The 20,560-nt window shown below is 37.7% G+C and overlaps 1 pseudogene; it reads left to right on the top strand.

Moving 5' to 3' along the window:
- The window catches only part of LOC124096348 (cytochrome P450 2C9-like), a 33,322-nt pseudogene that overhangs the window by 10,259 nt on the left and 2,503 nt on the right, over positions 1 to 20,560 (top strand).

The following is a 20,560-nucleotide window of genomic DNA, read 5'->3' on the forward strand; positions in this document are numbered from 1 at the left end:
AAAGGCCTTCAGATTTTGATGGCATATAGAGAATTGAGGTTTGGACGTAGGATTTTATGTTAAGGTTGGGTGATTTGATGGTATGGAGGTTAGTATATGTTAGCTTCTTTGGGGGGTTGCTCAAATGCAGGCAGATATTAACAGGAGACTAGACAGGAGTACTTGGGGGTAGTTAAGGGCTTAGGCAGACTATAGACTGATTCGTAGTATTCATCTATTTGCATTTAGTAAGTTATACATAATCTGGGTGGTCATGCTTAAGAGGAAAAATGGGGACAAGGTAAGGACACAAACCAAGAAAGAGAGAGGGAGAGAAGAAAGAAAGAGAAAAGAATAGAAAAGAAGAGAAATGATAAAAAAAATAATAAAATGTAGTAAAATAAAAATTACAATTGAAAAAAATTACAATTGAAGAAAAAAATAATTTAAAAAAAATTTAAAATTAAAAAATTAAAAAAAATTAAAAAAAATGAAAAAAGAAAAAGAAAAACAAAAAACAAAAGGTATGGTTAGGCTTCTATTTTCTTTGCTTCCAGTACGTGGTGCTGTGCCTTCCAGGCCAAGATTTTGCCCTCTGGCTGTAGGATACAATCCGTGTGAGGCCGCTCCCTCTCCCCCACCTGGTGTCTCTCAAAACCTGTTAGCCTAGGTTTATTCCTGGCCTCTAATCTCCTCTCTTCTCCTGCTAGCCAGGCCTTCCCCAGTGTGATGCCTCTGGGCAGTTCAAACTATACTCTGGGCCTGTAGTTTGCTGGATGTGTAGCGCAGCTATTGGGAACCGGCACCTTACTGTTTTGATTCCTTCTGCTTGCCACTCCCCCAGAGCTGGAGAGACAGGTTTCATTTTCACCGCTGATGGGAGGGGGAGTTGGAGGTCAGGTGCCTTTACCTTTCCCCACGCCTCTATTCACGCTCACTCTGATAGTCCCGACCCCGGAAAGCCGGGGAGAGATTTTATGCGAATTCCCCACTGTATGGGAGATGGGCTGAATGACACACACCTGTTCTATTGCTGCGATCTGTAGGAAACTGGCAATGGTGACGTCAGCTCTCCAATGGTGGCCGCTGGCTTCCTTGGTTGGCTGTCTGGTGTGGGGGACAGAACTGGACCGCTTCCTTCTCCGTCTCAAACCCCAAACTCAGCCCGGAGCTCAGTGAGGGCACAGCCTGCAGGACTCCGCAGAATCCACAGTGCTGTCTCTCTGCATTGCTGGCCACTTCTTGGCACCCAGCCATCTCTAACCGCAGGGCTGGCCGCGGATCAATCAGCCTAAATTTCCGGCCGCACAGTTCACTCACAGTTGAGACCCAGTAACCAGTCCTCAGTGATGGAAATCCTTCCTCTAGGTTTCGGTGCACCCCAATTTTGTTGGAAATTCCTAACAAGATAGCTTTTGGTCATTCTAACTCCTTGTTCACCTGCACAGTAACTCGGTACATGGGGGTGATGCACTCTATTTGCCACCATCTTTCTTCTGCCAGTTTAAGTTTCTAAGATGGACTAGGCCTAAGAATGTCTTCATTACATGTTCTTATTTAATGAGTATTTTATCTTCTAGGTCTGCAATAATTTTCCTGCTCTCATTGATTATCTCCCAGGGAGTCATAAAAGATTATTAAGAATTTGACTGAAATGAAACAGTATTTTTTGGGAGAAAACAAAAGAACACCAAAAATTCTTGGATATGAACAATCCTTGGGACTTCATTGACTGTTTCCTGATTGAAATGGAAGAGGTAGAATGTGAACACAGCTCAGTTATCTGATTGTGTCTACATTTTGTGGTTCATAGATTAATTCTTTGGTTACTAGGGATGCTTAAGTGCTAAGTCAAGAAATTCTTGACAGACATTTCAAGCATATCTTGTCTTTATGTATCCGCAGAAAACATCATAGAAAAATTAAAATCGAATTGTTAAATAACTAGAATAAATGGATTCTGTTCTGTAGGTACTAATAATATACCTGAGGACCAACAGAATTTGCACCTCAGGTGAAAAAAATAATTATAAACAAGATACAAAATATAAAAGTGGAGCCATAAAATGCAGATTGAAAAGATTACTTGTACATAGTGTATGGGGAAATGAGAAGAAAAGGCCTGACTTAGGTTTTCTTTCTGCCTGTTGTGAAGTTTGAGTAGATCTCAACATATATTCAGTGAAGGATAGGGTAGAGATTTTCAGGTGGGTTAAATGGTCTATGCAGAAGTTCAGAAGTGTATAATGGTGAAGAGATTAGGTAGATGGAATAAAGGAAGTCTTGGTTGAGCATAAATGAATTTAGAGAAAAAAGAAGTCCTAGTGTGGTATTTTTGAGTACCCTATAAGCTTGCATGTTGTGTCATGGAAAGTTCTAATATGATCGGAAAGAAAAATGAGCCAGAAGAAGATTGGAATTCAGATAATTGTCAGGGAAAAAGTTTCAAGTCCTATAGAGTGATTTATGTGATGATAAGGCAGTTGAAGGAGTATTTGGAAATTTTCCTGTCTGTAGTTGAGCTTGATGAGCAGCTGGACCATGGAAATTCAGATGAATCTGATAACATCAATGCCATCCATCTTGTCATATTCTCAGAAATGTAGGACAAAAACCAGTTTGTCAGAATTATATCTCTTTTTATGTATTTCATCAATTAATTGGATTCTCTCTGGGTACCTCTTTTCTGCTTTTCCGTATCTGTTTCCCTGCCCTCCCCTTTATCCTTTATCCTTCATATTTATCTCATTTTAACTTCTATTTCTCTTTCATTTGCCACCATATTTTTCTTCTATTTTCCTAACATTTTGTTTATCAATTTTTTAAAAAATGGAATTAAAAATGTATGTTAACATTTAATATTCTCAGTCTATTCTAAATTATTACTCTTTGGTCAACAGAGTTGTAGTGATGTGTAATAGTAACTAGTGTAGCAGAGGTTGTTATGGTTAGCTCTGAAATCACCATGGTCACTCTCTTAAAGAGGTACTGGTGGTTGAATTAATAATATTTTAAATGCTGACTTGATTTGTTGAAACTAAGATATATCTCCATCCCAGAGCTTATTATTAATAGACAACTACTTATTAAAACACCCTCACACCAAGTAGAAAGAGGAATCCTCAACACATAAACAAACAGGACTCCAGATAATGACCAAACAGGCCAACAAGACACCATCTTCTGGCTCATTTTTTCTTTCTGATCAAATCAGAACTTTTCATGACAACATCCAAGCTTATAGGGTACTTGAGAATACAAAACTGGGGGCTCCTTTTTTGTCCAAATTCATTTAGGCTCAACTAAAGCTTCTTTTATTCCCTCTACCAAATCTCTTCACCATTATACACTTCTGAACTTCTGCATAGACTATTTAACCCACCCCTACCCGTCTAACTAAATGTATGTTGAGATCTACTCAAACATCAGAACATTCAGGAAGCCGAGCTTGGTCAGGCCTTTCCTTCTCATTTTCCCATACACTAAGTACAAGTAATCTTTTCAGTCTGCATTTTATGGCTTCAATTTTATTTTTCATTTCTTTCTCAGAAAATTCATTATTGGAGTACAGAAAAACTTGAATTTTGTATGTTGATCTTGTATCCTGTTACTTTTCTGAATTTGTTTATCAAATCTAGAAGTCTCAGGTAGAATTTTTTAAGTCTTCTAAATATGAAATAATGCTATCTGAGCTTATTCCCTGCTCAGAATGTGACTGTGCCTGACAATGGTATCTGCTCTTCTTAATCTTGATGGGTGAGATTCTTTTGTCTCGTTGGAGGGGAACTTCCGTTTCCCCATTGAGCCTCTACTCCCTGGACACTGCTTCTGTTTGTTGCTTTTATTAATTCTCTTTCTACTATAGAACCTGATGTTTTAGTTTGACCTGTTTGCTAGCTCTAGGAATTTTCTCACAGACTTTCTACCTGAGTTTGCCTCTGTAGAACTGATGTTTTCAATTCATAACCAAGGGAGCTGAAATAATCTTGTGTTTCCTCTGAACTAGAGTGTTCCTTATTTTTAGTACTGCCATCTTAGCAACAGTAAGTGCTTTATTCTAAGACCTGCCTATTTAAGTCTTCTTTGAAATTTTGACTTGAAAATCTTAGAAAGCTTGGTAAGATCAATGTTACCTTGTCTAGGAATAGACCTGTTGAGAGAGTGTGTTGATTACATATTATTGGACATGCTATAGTTCACTTGGGGGATTATACAATCTCCATTAAATAAATTCTTGCCTCTGGACTGACTATAAAATTATGTTATTTACATAACTCATGCATTACAGATTTTATAGTCATGTTTAAAAATAATCTTTTGTCAAAATTTAAAATTATCCTTGTCGGTGTCTGTTCTGTCTAATAAGTTCCCTCAGTTCTAAATCAGCCTTGATGCTATCTAGTTCTTTCCTTTCTCCATTTACAATGTATGAGAGCTGTATTGAGTCAGCCACCTATTAACTATACAGTTAATACCTAAACTCTCTCTCCTCATGTTTGTAATATCTTTTCAATTTGTATTAGAATTAGAAGTAGGGTAAAATTAATGATGAATTAATCTTGTATTTGTATACCAAACTAAGTTACCTATTGCCTCACTGCTGGAATACATTCTGTGTTTAAAATTCATTTTCTTTTTCTGTATTCTACTTTATACTCTGCTTTAATATTAACTTTTGCATGGTGCTCTATTTCCAGTTCTTAATGGGTGTGTGGAAAATTCTAAGTCCAAATAAATTCTTTATCAGAAAAAAAATCTGTATATTATTTTTTGACTTTTTCATTCATTTATTTTTATTTGTTATTTTTAAATATGCTTGACAATGGAGTGTATTTTGACATATTATATTATAAATACATGGAATATTACATAGGATCCCATTCTTGTGGTCATACACGTTGTGGAGATTCACTGGTCATGTATTCATATATAAACATAGGAAAGTAATGTCCAATTCATTTTACTGTCTTTCCTACTCCTATCCACACCCCCTTCCCTTCATTCCCTCTGTCTAATCCAATGTTAGGCACTAGACCTAAGTCTAGTGACACACAGAGACCGTTTGCCTAATAGAGGAGAAAGTAGGCCCAAATCTTCACCATGTTGGTGTAGGATCTGGCTTCCTTAACAAACCCCTAAAGTACAAGAAGTAAAATCAAGAATTAATAAATGGGATGGATTCAAACTAAAAATTTTATTTTCAAAATGATTTCTGTCTTATCTATACCTTGTATCTATGTTTTGAGTAAAAATCAGGAAAGAAAACTGGCACCAGTAAACTTTTACTTGTATTTTATTGATAAGAAATATATTGTTTGGCCTTCTGACAGCAAAAAGTATGGTGAAGAGAATCTTTAGGCAACAATGGGTAATAGGGTAAGAAATGAAGATTTGGTCAAATAATGTATAGTTTACCACACTGCACAGTGTTTAAAATATTGTATTATACAGTTTCCAGATTATCTTAAATTTCTAATAATTTCAGTTCTTTTGTATTTATTATAATTAAATACTAAATTAATCATAAAATAATTGCATTGAATCATTCCTAGGAAAAGGGCAACCCACAGACTGAATTTACAACAGATGCCTTGACAACCCTTGTGAATGATGTGTTTGGAGCTGGGACAGAGACAGTAAGCACCAGTCTGAGATATGGACTCCTTCTCTTGTTGAAGCACCCTGAGGTAACAGGTATGACAGCAGATGGTGAGCAGGGTGAATTTCACAATGGAAATTTGGCAAGACACTGCTAGTGTCCTCTATCTTATTTCTCTCTCTCTCTCTGTGTGTGTGTCTCTCTCTCTGTCTCTCTCTCTTTTTTAAATACTGGGGATTGAACTCAAGGGTACTCAACAACTGAGCGACATCCCTAGCCCTTTTAAAAGTATTTTATTTAGACACAGGGCCTCACCGAGTTGCTTAGTGCCTCGCTGTTGCTGAGGCTGGCTTTGAATTTGTGATCCTCTTTCCTCAGCCTCCAGAGTGGCTGGGATAATAGGTGTGCACCACTGCGCCTGACCATCTTATTTCTCTTCAAGAAGCTTCCTTATTGATATTTCTGTGCCACCAGCTTTAATGTCTCCAATTTAATAAAGGGATAAAAATAAGAGAACATTGCACAGTAGAGGACCGTGACTAAGAGAAGTGAAGGACAGCATGGGCAGTAGAAAGGCAGTGGAGCTCTGGTCATGTCTGGATTCCACCGGGAAGTGATTGCAGCATGCAACAGCCAGCATGAGTTGGCCTAAGACTGCATGTTGGTCTTCCTAAGGAGAAGCCCCTTGGAACATTATGTAGGTTATTGGAAGATTTCTGTGGAAATTGTTACTTATTCAGAAAATTCAGTGTTCTAATGCTGGATAGGGAATATCAAACATCTCCATTTGGAACTTAGAGAAACTAGAAATTTATTGAGGTGGCAGGGAGGGATTTCTGTACTCAGAAGTATCATGAATGTGTTGCTACTTAGGAGATGTGCCTAAAGGAATTTTGTTATTCCACACATACGTTTCCATTAATTTTCTATTTTCTCAACAAATTTATTTTATGAATGCACCTTTAAAGGGTTCCAGTTATGCATTGCAGATTAGAAATATGCACTATCTTTTCCTGTTTCAGGACCTCTTGAAAACTATTACAAAGTAATTACACATGAGAATTACTCCTTTTAACATGGGAGAAGAGGAATAGAGGGAATACCTCATGAACCTTCAATAAATTTCTGAAACACAGAGAACAGAAGCAAGGATCATAATTAGCTCAGCAGAGAGAATGAAGCTGTAATTTTTAGAACTGTGAAAAAACCAATCTGGGTCACTAAAAATGCCATAAGATTCAGGATTTAGCAGTACCACATGTCAAACAAGATAGAGGGGAAATTGAGGCAGTAAATAGGAGTCCCTCTGCGCTCAGGTCCCCTCTACAACTGCTTTGAGCAGTTGACTCTTTTCCTCTTACAGGAAGAGAGATGTTTACTGTCTAGAAAAACTGAACCAAAGAGGTTCTCTTATCAAGGACACCATGCACAAACACAAAAAGATCAAAGCACAGAACTGAAAAGAAGGTATATATCCACTTCTTGAAATCTGATGCTTTTAGCTCTTTTCTGTGTCCAGAAACTAGCCACCAGATATAGAAGCCAGAAAATGCATAGCTCCAAAGGGAAAGATCTGCATGTCTATGATCAAGGTGGAAGATTCATTCCAAGTATCCAGATGAGTGAATGAAATAAAATTATCCACTCCAGAAAAGAGGATCTTAGAATTTTAGAACCTCAGGGTTGAAATCACATCAACTTTTGAGAAGCAAATGAGGTCACATTTAAAGCATTATGAATCAGAATGGCCTCAGAGTTCTTAAGAACAACCGTCATTTTGTGCTGTTAAGAGAAAGGATAAGAGCCCAGGTAGGCGGCACAAGCCTGTAATCCCAGTTACTCAGGAGGTTGAGGCTGGAGGATTGCAAATTGGAGGTCAGCCTGGGCAACTTACTGAAACCTTGCCTCAAAATAAAATTCAAAGACCTGTGGGTGTGGTTCAGTGGTAGAGTGGTAGAGGGCCTTTGGGTTCGATCTCCAGGGAGAAAAGAGAAAGAAAGAGAAGGAAAAGGTATTTCAAATTCATATGTTGACTAAAAATCTTATTCCTTTTTTCACTTTCACAGAAAGGTACTAGAGGATATGTTTGATCCAAATGTTTGAAACCAAGGCAGAGAAAATCACATGTTCCAGGAATCAAGAGACCTCATGTATAACGATGAGAGTTTAAGGGAGAGTCCTGGTAACCAGGCCTAGGAAACAACCTGTCTTCCACAATAAGTAGATAAAGCAGATGTAAGAGAAGATTAAAAAATAAATAAATAAAAGAGAGAATCTGAAGCTTAATTATTTAGAAAATTGCTAGAAATTTGAAATATCAACCTAAACATTAAAATATAATATAAACAGCAGCTAGAAAACTAGGTGCTGGTATAAACTGTTCAAATATGCATCAAACATATGCAAAAAATCAAACATGTACATAGCTCCCTTACCAGGGAACAATAGTTATGTGATCATAACAATGTAAAAAACGTATGTTGATATAATAAAAAATTGTGATCAAAATATATAAGTGAAGCAGTAGAGAGGGAAGTATGGGAGGGGTGTGTGTGTGTGTGTGTATTTATTTGTTGTATGTGCTTTGCATAGAGTGGAGATGGATATTAATCTTCCTGACCAGGAAGTCATTAGAAATTTTCTAGAATTGGTGTTTTTCCTCATTTCCATTTCAGAAGTTTTGTCACTGATATACAGAAATGCCTTTGATTTATGCGTGTTGATTTTATATCCTGCCACTTTGCTGAATTCATTTATTAGTTCTAGTAGTTTCTTTGTAGACCCTTTTGGGTCTTCTAGGTATAGAATCATGTCTTCCACAAATAGTGATAATTTAAGTTCTTGTTTTCCTATTTTTATGCCTTTAATTTCTTTTGTCTGTCTAATTGCTCTGGCCAGTGTTTCGAGAACTATATTGAATAGAAGTGGTGATAGAGGGCATCCCTGTCTTGTTCCAGATTTTAGAGGGAATGCCTTCAGTTTTTCTCCATTCAGAATGATGCTAGCCTGAGGCTTAGCATAGATAGCTTTTACAATGTTGAGGTAAGTTTCTGTTATCCCTAGTTTTTCTAATGTTTCGAACATAAAGGGATGCTGTACTTTTTCGAATGCTTTTTATGAACATTTTAGAATAAATATTTAGAATTATTCAAAAGGCTACATCTAAGGAGTGAGAGGTTGAAAATTGTCCCACTGAAAACTGTACACACACATGCACACACAGAGATATGTAAACATGATTCACTAGTAGAATTTAATTTCAAAGTGTCATATATTATTTCAGTATAAAATTAAAATTTATTCCTGTTTTTCTTTTTGCAATGACAATATTTTAAAATTATATAATAGGATTATATCTGAAACATTTAGTAACTTCTATTTGCATTTTGTGTCACATATGCTAGTATATGAGGCTTGTATAGGTTTGTATGGATATATCTTAATTAGTACCCCATAGGAGAGTAATAAATATGCATGATTTATAGTGTATATGTATCTATGTATTTACATGTCTATATCACAGATATAGACATAGATATACATGCACTCATATATACATATGTGTAGACACATATACTCACATAGGTGTACACATATATACACATATATGCACATACATATATGTATATGTGCACACATATACACATATATGTAGATATATGAATGTGTATTTACATATACACATGTGTATATAAAGACATCATACGTCTACATATGAACACACACACACACACACACACATATACCTTCCATCAGTTCTTATGTGTATACCTAAAGTCCAGAAGGAAATTGAAAATGTGGTTGGCAGACATAGCAGCCCCTGAATGCAGGACAAAAGCCATATGCCCTACACAGAGGCTGTCGTGCATGAGATCCAGAGATACATTGACCTCCTCCAACCAATTTGCCACGTGCAACACTTGTGACATTAAATTCAGAAACTAGTTCATCCCCAAGGTAAGACTGTTTCTCCCACATTGTACTTCAGTTCTCTTGAAGTTCCCATATTCTCAGTATAGTCCCAATACTCTGTCAATACAAGATGAGAGAAGTACAAAACTCACCCATGCAGCACCTTGATGGACTTTGTGCTGGGCCAGACTAAGCCATGAGGCTCCCTAACTGTTCCTGATATTCAGCAGGGTGAACTCTCCTAATTTCTTCTGCTCCTTCAGGGTTTTTTTTTTTTTTTGGTCTACTCTCAGCAGTTTACATTTCCAGACAAAATTTAGAATCAGGTGGTTAATTTCCTAAAACTTTCCTGGGATATTTTTCAGCATGTCATTAAGTCTACAGATCAATTTGCAAAGAATTGATATCTTGACATGTTCACTATTTTATTTCGTGAATATTGTAGATTTACTACTTTACTTGGGCTTTATGTTTTCCCAATAATATTCTGTTTTTAATTCAGTAGCTCACACATTTTTTGAAAGCTTTTTTAGTAGGTAATATTTTGAAAACTTATATGCATTACACATTTAAATAATGCCTTTTCCATTCTGTTGTTTTTGGCATGTGGACATGTAGTTATAATTTTTATTTTAATGACGTTATATTTAGAACCCTTGTTAAATTTATTCACCATGGCCAATAATTCGTGTTTAGATTGATTTGGAATTTTTTAAGTACATTACCTTGCTACTGGGTTATTACTTGTGTTTTTTTTTCTTTTTATGATTTTCCAATTCTAGAGACCTTATTTTCTCTTTATTACATTATTGCCCTGGGTGGGATTTCCAGCACAGTATTGAACAGAAGTTGTGTGTTGAGCATGCTTTAAAACTATATTTTGCCTCTAGCAGGGGGTGAAAGTTTAACATCACACTATTTCATGTGATGTTTTATGTACATTTTTGGCAGATATTCTTGAACAGATAGGGAAAGGTTTTTTTATTTGTGTTTGATGTTTTTTATAATGTATCATTTTGTTTGTCAACAATGTACAATTATATCAAATTAAATCTCTCCCTCTCTTGATCTTATATTTTGTCATGTATTTTGGTCTCCCCTTTTTCACTAAATATGAACATCATTAGTACACTCAAAGCAGGATTTGATCATCCACAGTTTGTTATAGACATTTGTATTTGTGACAGACAGTTATCCAGTTTTTCTTCTTGAAATTTCCTTGTCAGATTTCTGATACTAAAGTAATACCTCACAAAATGAGGAAGATCTTATTACCTACTTTGGGACTACTTTTATTGCCTTTGTATCCTCTTTTTCTTCTCTCTATAGCTTCTTAGTTGTGTAATTTGGAATGCCTAATAATATTTTTCTAAATACAGTTATATAAGAAAAACTGCAGTTTCACATGTTGTTCATCTTCTTTCAGAAAGGTCATCAAAGTGCTGTAACATGTCTTGCCCTGACTCAGAGTTGTTGATGAACACAGCTAAAAATTGACTGCAGCCACTAGTTAAACTCTGAGGTTCCCTCATCCCAGCACCTTTCTAGTGACTCTTACCTAAGGCTTCTATATTTATTTAGACTCTATAGTTATGTTCTAAGTTATTTAGTCTCTATTGTTGTGCTCTATCTAAGTTACTCCATTTTACTTGAGGCTAACACATATTGCTAATGATGTTTACAAATGATATAACTAAAAATTTTGTTTTTGTGGTAGGGAAAATTATGAATTTAGTAAGATTAGAAATGCAATTTTCAACTTGTGGAGAAAAGGGAATAGAGGAGTTTCCCTAGAGGTGATGGACCTTGCCCTGATGATGACAGATTTCATACAGGGATTATATTTTCAATTCACTGTGTTCAGCAAAAATACAAGCAGGAGATTATGTTATGCTGGGTTCCTTTTGAGTGAAGAGATCCCAGAACCCAAGATAATAAGCTTTTCCTTTCTGCATGGGACCATCCAATAAAAGAACTTACAATATTTCATAGCTGATTTTAATGATCCCCCTATGAGTTAAAACATGTTTTCTGCTATGATAGGATTGAGCCACTGAGCTAAGTTGACGTAATGGTTTAAGACAAGTTGGCAAACTTATGTAATGGGCTAGATAGTAAGTAGTTTAGAGTTTTAGGCAATAGAATCTTCCTTGCCGCTCCTGAACTCTACCATTATAATACAGAAGCAGTCATAGATTGAATATAACTAAGTGAAAGCAGTGTGCTCCAGTATTTATGGACAGTGATTTTTATAATCTTTGCATGTCACAACAGATATTCTTTTTTTCTGATTTAAAAATTACTAGTAGAATGTGTGTACAAGAATAGATGGCAGTGGTTGATGATGAGTGGTCTGAGACAGCACTGTCCATAGAACTTTGGACTTTGAGTGATGGAAATGCGGTGTATCTATGCTGGGCAACCCAGTAGCTATTAGACATAGGTGCCTGCTGTGTTCCTGTATTATGATTAGTGCAAGTAAGGAAGTGAATTTCAATTTGATTATTTTAAATTATATCAATTTATTTTAAAGGTAATTATATATATTTAATTTAGTTTTAAATAATTTAAATTTAAATATGTGACAAGAGTTTATTGTGTTGGGAAACATAGATCTTACACTTTTTTTCCAAACAGAATTAGAAGTCATCCATCATGGTTGGGTAAGGCATAGGAAATATAGTTAGAGAATTAATATATCCTGGTGTTCAAAGCATACTAGGATAACTACAGGTTACAAAAATTTTTTATAAATCTTATACAGAATCAGAAAACAGGAGTTTAAATATCTGATTCTGCAACATGTACACTCAGAAAAATGAGAAATTATATCTCATCTATGTATGATATATCAAAGTGCATAAATGTATTCTGCTATCATATATAACTAATTAAAACAAATAAAAATATTAAAAAAAGGTAAAAAAAAGATATGACAAAGAGATGAAAATGCTAGTTACCCTGATTTGATCATTACACATTGAACACATCTCTTCCAATATCATACCTTTATGATGTTTTTAAAAAAATCCTCCCCCACTAAGAATCTGGAAAATAAAATATAATGTATGTTTGGTGCTGTATCATTGAGTGGACAAATTGAATTGAACTGAGTGAACCATTTATATTCTTATTTACTTCACTTTTGTGAAATCTTCATATATTTTGCTAAAATGCATTTGATTTTATGAAATTACTTTATGTTACCCTTTAAATAATAAAAATTATTATTAGCCTTTGTAATAAAAATCTACAGCGCATATACTATAATGCCTTTCTAAAATGTTAGACAACATGATAATGGAAATACGCTGAAATCCTGAGAGTTCCCCCAGAGACTGAACAATTGCACCTCTATGGCAGATATTCATATTTAATGACTGAGTCAGAAAGGTATGACACAATAAAACTGGCCATCCAATAAATACAATCACACAATTTTGAAATGGTTGATGAAACAATTGTGAGACTTCCTCTGAGATGTAGAAAGGTCAATGGTAATTACTGCATTAAGACTATGCGTCTTTTGTTTTGGGGAGTCCTTATTTCTCAACCAGGAAAATGCAGGGTCAGAATCACAGTAGCATACGTGGAAGAAGGTGAAAGACGTGTTACTTGGGTAAAAAAGTATTTCACCCAAAAGAGTCAACAGAGATCCCCTTTAAACTAGAATCTCATAGAAGGTATGTTAAAACTGAAGTGATAAAATAGAGTATCAAGTAGAGGCAGACACAGCATCCAAGCTTGGTGATAATGAGAACAGAAGGTTTGGTGCTTAAGTACTCATTTGCTATTTCAAATGATATCACCCTCATGCAGTTTCATCCTGTACTTCAGCAGGCTTGGTGTGCACCAGCACTGGGGGACTTACTGTCAGCCAAAGGGAAATAACATTCCCTTTAAAATCTGTATCCTATCCACAGGACCTGGCCAAGTCACATGTACTGGGGGCGGGCATTCCTTAGTTACCCATAGTGTCACAAGGAGATCACACTCCAAGCCTCTTCCCTGTGGGGCTAACAGGGCTACCCAATGAAGGTAGTGGGGGCCCTTTATAGTTAATTCATAGTTTTTCCCCTGTTCAATCCAGTGGGAGCAGGCAAAAGAACATCCCCTTGCTTCCCAAACCTAGGCTTAAGTACAACATTCTTTGTTGTCCCATGGACTTGTATTGGTGCTGCTGTGCAACGTGGCAAATCCTCCACAGGAGCTGGTCCCCTCAATGGGAACACTCCTTTGGAGCTCTCCACAACTGTCTCCAGGAACCTGCCCACCCCTTCTTAGCAGGTGGGTTGACTGTAGTCCTTGCTTGAGCAGGCATTATCCCTTTCAATCATGTATATAGACTGAGGTAGGTACAGCTTCCATTGAATCTATAACTGAGAACAGAAGTCACCATGCACATCCTGACCCATAAAGTGAATGCCTTGATCAGTCTCTATTGTGATGGGCTGACCATACAAAGCAGTCAACACTGTCAGGGCATGAATTATAGTATGCATATTTGCTTGACCACTGGGCCAGCAAACAACAAACCTGTCAACCTGCAATGATGTCAAAGGAATGCATCCCCACATTATCTGACCATCCATGGTTCAAAGGCATTGGGGGTGGTGGATATTCCTGGGCACAAACCGCATATGTCTGGAAAGCCTCTACCAGGGCATCCCATATCAAAGCAGACCCCACCGTTTGACTATATTCCACATAGTTTTTACACCTACCTGCCTAGGCAGAGATGCAGCCAAACCACCAATTTGGTGGGAGGTGCCTGCTCTAACCACGGCACCCTAACCAAAGCATCTGCTTTATTATTCTCTGGGCTAGTCGGGATGGTATGGCCAGTAACATGTACTACAGTTATCTCTGTTTCATGGCCTGTGGCCAAAAGGTCCTGACACATGGTTTGATGCCACAAAAGGCTGATGCCATGCCATTAAATTGTCTACTTTCCATATAGTAATCTGCAAAGTTAACTCCTTAAAACAGCCCAGCTGTCTGTATAGATAATCAGGGTTCCTGGTTCATGCAGTGCTACCATCCATTTGTCACGTAACTCATCCCTCTGACTGCTCTGTTCCTTTCCTCCATTATACCACAAGGTATCAGTAAAGGGCTGCATAGCAACAGTAGTCCAATGAGCCAAAGGCCATCTACTGGATCCACCAATGCACCAAGCACTGTTGTCCACCAGTGATGCTCCTTCCTTGCAGGGTGATGGCTCTACTGACTCACATGTATCAGCACAGTCTGATGCTTCTTCAGTTGCTTGTTGTACCATCCTTCAAATATGTTGCAGTTATGGGACAAGGGACTAGTAGACAAAGCACTTCTTTGTTCCAAATCTGTCCCCCACTTTACTAGGGTAGGTGTCTGGGCTATACCTGTCCTTGGGGGTAACTGCCCAATTCTGCACCCATCCTGCCACAAGATACATGGTGTGCATCAAGACTTCAGCAGTACTTATAATGTCCTCTGAGGTCACCAGGACTATAGACACAGCTGCAAGTGGCTTCTCAATCAAGGTGCAAATGAGACTCTACACCTTTCCACAACTGTGACCAGAGCCTACTTCTCTCTGCAGTCACTCATGCCACTGCCACAGACCACCCTCCCCACCAAAGAAATTCCCTTCTTGGTTACATGAACATTTACTCGAAGGGGTGAGCTGGGTCTACCACCTGCAGGGTCTGATCTTTCAGGCCCTCTTAGTGGCCTATAAGTCCTGTTCAGCTGCTTCAGTCCAGTTTCACCAAGCCCCTTTCTTCATCAGGGTATACACAGGATGACACAATTGGGTTAAATGCTGAATAAAGTCTTACCAATATTGCAAAAATCCCACAAAGATGTGCAATTGTGCAACCACTTTTGATTGTGGATATGCCTAGATTTTAAGAATAAAGCTTCCTGCACAAATTTTTGTCTTACCTGAACAAACAAGATATTATCACAAATTTTGTCTTACCTAAGAACCCAACAAGCCAGGTCCCAGCACCTTGGCAGTGATTACTTCTCAGTCACATGTCTCCAAATGGGCCACTAAGGTCATAATTACAATAACTAAATCTATAAGACAGCCTGAGGTCCAGAACACATCATTGAAATGATGAAACATGTATACAGTGAGAGGCTGAGTCCACTGGATCAAGTCACTGGCCACCAAACCACAGCATATGGTCAGGCTATGGAAATAACATTGTGGCAACACTTGAGATGTCCACTGTTGGTCTTACCATGGGAAAGCAAACTACTCCTGGCTCTCTGGAGCCAGAGCAATAGAGAAGAGAGCATTAGCCAAGTACAATACATAGTGATATTGATATGTACGCGGTTGCAAAGTCAATTGTTCCATGAGATCATGCACAGAGGGAACTGCTGCTTGCAGGGAAGGAACCACTTTATTCAGTTCTCAATAATCCAAAGTCATTCTCCAAGTGCCATCAGGCTTCTTCTCTGGCCACACTGGAGAGTTAAAGGAAATGTGTGTGTGCTGGGTTATGCACACCTTCCCCTGTTCCAAGATAGTAACTCCAATTTCTGCAGGTCTCCCTAGGAGATGGTACTGCTTTGCTGTCAGAGTCTTCCAGGGTTATGGCAAGATCTGGGACAGATATTTTGCATATTGCCTCATATCTATCTTCTCAACTCTCACATGGGGACAAAGTGAGACTTAAGGCCTTCTTAGTTCTTTTCTGAAAATGCATGGCTTTCTAATGCCCCAGGAACACATTAGACCTGCTCAGTGCCTCTTATGAACAGCTCATTCACCAAGTTTTTTTTTTTGAGCTTTTTAATTAGCCCATTAATTTCTTCAACTGTTACCCACATCAGGCATCCACAATGCTCAGAAATTGCCTCTAAGGGTCCTCTACGTATGGCACTTATACTGATCAAGCTCATAGTCAGGTCAATACAAACAGCTCTGCATGTAGGATCTTCCAGAGTTCCAAGATGAGTCAAATAATGACGATGTTCTGGAATAGAGCTTTGAGGGGGCCGCAACTCCATGCTGCCTCCTTCAGTGTCTGATAGACCTCTGTTTTCACCCATGATCATGGGCTATTACATTTTCAGGTCCAATTCTATGCTGTGGAGATGTAGGGAGGGAATGAGACAAATTAGAACAAGATATTACCAATATTCTCACTAAGATTTATACACATATGTTGAATAAACACTTGACACTTTTCTGGGAGCTTTGGCTAATTTCCAGAAATATTAAAGAATGTTCATAATATTTTCACTGCACTCTGATTGTTTCATGTTAGAGAAAATTTCAGGAATCTTTACCAGTTTTTGCTGAAATCCTACAATTTAACAGTAAAACTAATAAGAGTGAATATCCTTACTTTGTCTCAATTTTGTGGAGAAAGAGTTCACTATTTCACCATTAAAATATTTTTTTAGGATTTAGAGATATCCTCTTTTAGAATATGGATGTCCCTATTATTTTTGTGAAAGTGTTTATCATAAATAGGTTTTGATCATTATCAAAAGAGTGTTTTGGACACTTTATTTGATGATACATATTTGTCAGGGGTTCTTCAATTATGTGCTACACATTTACATCAATTAATGTCATGATGATTTGAGGCTCAAGATGACTTTATCTTTCTCCTGCCAAAAATATGTGTTCATAAAGCATGTTTTGGAGTGGATCAATGTAACAATAAACACAATTATTTAAACCAGAACTCTGTCCTGCCCATGTCCCGCATAGGTGGTGGAAATGGGGTTCCCCTCGGTGGAATGGGCTGGCTGAGAAATAAAAGCTAGGAATAAAATAGAACAACCAAAAAAACCACAGGACACAGAAAATATTTTCAAAAATTGGGGGTGGGCAGGGCAAGCCCACCAGACAGATTGAGCTTCTAGACCAAAAAGCAAAATGGAGCCTGTGCCTGTTTTATTTATATTGGGGAACATCAAAGGCCTTCCATGGAATGTTCTTCACCAAAAAATGGGTTGAAGGTGGTCTGTCCAGTTCCAATGGGTTATGCCCATCTCTGGAGCTACTGTGAAGGATCTTCCTAGTAAAGCGAAGATAAAGGTCATGTGCTTTAAGCAATCTATTTCATGGAGAGCCAGGGATATTTTCCAAGGTTAAACCTAAAATATTCCTGGCTGCCATAGTGAGAGAAGACCCTCAATTAATTCATGGCTGGCTTCCCACAACTCTGTTTTTCAGATTCTTCAACTTCATGCCTATTCTTAATCGTCGGTTATAAACCTTCGTGGTAACCTTTAGGTTTCAACTGAGTGATTAACACACCACCAGAAAAATCCTGCTTGTTCATGTAGGTTTGCAGGGTCTCATTAAATAATCTGGTAGCCTGCCCTTTCTTCAGACTGGAATGAGACAGAGCTCACAGAAAGGTGGTATAGAGCCTGCTTTCCCTATTTCTACCTATTCTCTGAAAACTAACTTCTAAGAACTAGACAAGAAGATAGCTCCATGAGGGCCAGGCCCTCTTCCACACTTATCTTTTTTTTTCCAGAAGATAAAAAAACAGAATAGTTACTCTGTGTGTAACTGTGACTGTGACGATCACTGTGTTTCTAACTGGCACAAAGAGAATACGTAGTAATTGTTTAATGAATGATTGGATGGATGAAAGGATGGATGGAGAGAGGGAAGGATGAGTGGAGGTATGGAAGGACAGCAGATAGGCATAAGGGCAAAGGATGACAGATTTGCTACCCATCTAACATTTTGTCCTAATGTCATTCAGAAAATTACTGAGTTCCATAATTATGGCAATACTTTATTAAATACTCTTACATTATACCTGCTCTTTGATGTCATTTTCAAGTTTCCGTCTATATTTTCCTAGAAACACAGTCACATTGCTTGTGATTCCTGTTACCAATCTAATGTTTCATGAGCCTTTTCTCCATTGTTAACACCCTCTATTCATAGGCCTAGTTATACCTACTTTTTAATCAGTCTGCAACACATCAGGAAATTTCTAGTATTATACATGCTGTTCTTTTTTTCTAAGTTGCACTTTTCCTATACAACATCAAGACTCAGCCAAATTCACTTTCTCTTTTCACTCTTTGTGATTCTCTCAAACAATAAAGTAATTAGTTTTCCTCAACATAATATTCATGATTTCATTGATGCATAGATCATCTGGACACATTGATTTCCATTTATTTGTTTATCTTTCTGTTGTGTTGAAATGTGGATTTGAAGAGGGGTCTCTGGCCTTGTAGTTGTGGTATCTACAATGCCTGATGTAGAGTAGGCATTGAAGTGGCAGAATCAAGGAAGGAGATTCCATGGCCAGAGACTCAGCACACACAATGCAGGTGTGCTGATCCAGTATGCAAGACACATGCTCATCGCTGGAAGAAGAGAAGTGTGCTCTGTGTTCATTTCAGGGTATCCTGGTACATCCTGACCTTCCTGATTGAGAACAAATATCCTCTTCTTGTGTACATTGTACACAAGAAGGAGTACATTTACTCCTCAAAATGCTCTGTGTTTTCTTCTTTTCCATTCTGTCCCTTTTGAGGCAGCTAAGCTGTCATTTATACTATTACAGTATTGCTTGATCCATTTTATGCTCCATAGTGGCCTATGATAGGGTACAAACCTGGAGTCTTCTCACACATAACTGCCTCTACCCCAGCAATCTGTGCTCCCCCCTCTCACAGCACTAGTTCTATTGCATCACAATGGACTGATTACTCATTTGCTTCCCCAACTGGGTAGGAGGTTATTGGTGATGACCTCTGCTATTGGAGACTTTTATATCCGTAGCTGAGCCTGGGTTATGGGTAACACTACTCCAAAGAATCAAGTTGTGAAGTGAGATCCTTTCTCCTGATGGGTGAAGTGAGTCTTAATGAGTTTTACCTTCTAGGGAAGACCTTTGATACCTCTGTGATGTATATAAATGAAGGATACAGATACTTCACACCTTCTTAATGTGGAAGAAATGTGCTGAAACCTTAACCAGAAAATTACTCCGATATGTAGAAGATATTCCAAAGTAAGGGAGGAAAAAATGAGAAAGAGAAAGAAAAGGACATGAAGGAGGTTATATGAAAATAAAAGAAAGACCTGTGAGCTAGATAAAGTGGACTGAGTGGGAGGGAGAACAGATGGGATAATGGAAGAAAAGAGAAATTAATCTGACCTAATACTGAATCTTACCATCATGTATCCATAATATGCTAACTAAAACAAACAACAAAACACCCAAATAACTAAAATAGTAGAAAGATCAATGGAATAGAGGGAACGGAAGAGGGAGAGGGAGGAGGGGAATAAAAGGGGAAATATTGGGGACTGAATTAGAGAAAATTATATTTCATGATTTTCAAATCATGTCAAAGTGAATCCTAATATTATATATAATTAAGAAGAAACAATAAAAAACATTTTTGGTAGATGAAGGGGACAGGAAGAGGGAGGAGGGAAGAAAAAGAAGAAGCGCTGGGGATCACAGTGGAGAAAATTAAATTCTGTGTATATATGATTACGTCAAAATGGATCCAACTAGCCAGGCATGGTGGCACACACCATTAATCCCAGCATCTTAGGAAGCTGAAGCAGGAGGATGGTAAGTTCAAAGCCAGCCTTGACAACTTAGCGAAGCCTTAAGTAACTGAGCAAGACTCTTCAAAATAAAAATTTTTAAAAAGATGGGCATGTGTCTCAGTGGTAAGCATCCCTAAGTTCAATTCCTTTTTGTTTGTTCCCCAAACAAAAAGATCCAACTATTATATACAACTATGATGCATAATAAAAGCATTAAAAAATAACCCCTAATGTCCCACTGTTTGGACACATTGAGAATGTGTCATGATAAAGGAAAGTGCATGGGCATTGGAGTGTTCAAAGAGCAAATTGGCCGGGCCCAGGAGAGGCACCACATAAGTTCCAACCAATCCCAGAAAGGTACTTAATCCCCTGAAACACATGGAAATGAGTTTCTACTTCCTGACAAGGAAAACATGTAGTTACTTCTCTTAAAGTTGCCACTCTCACCCAGAATGTGGTCAGGACCAAACATCTCTGTGTTGGGGAATTACTTGCTGCAATGTAGCACAGATGCC

Source organism: Marmota monax, unplaced genomic scaffold, assembly GCF_021218885.2.
Source record: "Marmota monax isolate L192 unplaced genomic scaffold, Marmota_monax_Labrador192_F-V1.1 WCK01_AAM20220418_F8-fsc00004, whole genome shotgun sequence".
NCBI classification, from domain to species: domain Eukaryota; kingdom Metazoa; phylum Chordata; class Mammalia; order Rodentia; family Sciuridae; genus Marmota; species Marmota monax.